This window comes from Aristolochia californica, unplaced genomic scaffold, assembly GCF_029961685.1.
Source record: "Aristolochia californica isolate CCGP_79_NKW_82.1479 unplaced genomic scaffold, dmAriCali1.0.hap1 SCAF_96, whole genome shotgun sequence".
In the NCBI taxonomy this organism is placed as follows: Eukaryota; Viridiplantae; Streptophyta; class Magnoliopsida; order Piperales; family Aristolochiaceae; genus Aristolochia; species Aristolochia californica.
In genome coordinates this window covers 54,576-55,000 of record NW_027182297.1, presented here as the reverse complement: position 1 = coordinate 55,000, position 425 = coordinate 54,576, and positions in this window count along the sequence as shown.

Here is a 425-nt window from a genome sequence, read left to right as displayed (position 1 = left end):
AAAGTCAGAAATTCCGCGTATTTTGCCCAATTCAAGGTGAAAAATGGGGTTGCTCCCTCAGCAAAACTTGGATAAAGTTGAGCCAAAAGATCCCGATTCAAGATCCATTTTGTAGCTCGCGGTCTCTCCTTAGGATCTACCCCAGCATCTATAAATTGGTTAATCGGCAAAGATACATGTACTTGGTGTCCCGCCCAAGAAAGAGACCCCAGTCCTAGTAACCCCGCTAAGTGGTGATTTAACATGGATTCTACATCTTGGAACCAAGCCAATTTAGGAGCAGCTTTGTGATAATGGAACCAACCGGCAAAAAGCATTAACGCTGCAAATACCAATGCACCAATTGCGGTACAATAGAGTTGTAATTCGCTAGTTATTCCAGACGCTCGCCAAGAAAAAACCCAGAGGTTATTTGTATTCCTCGG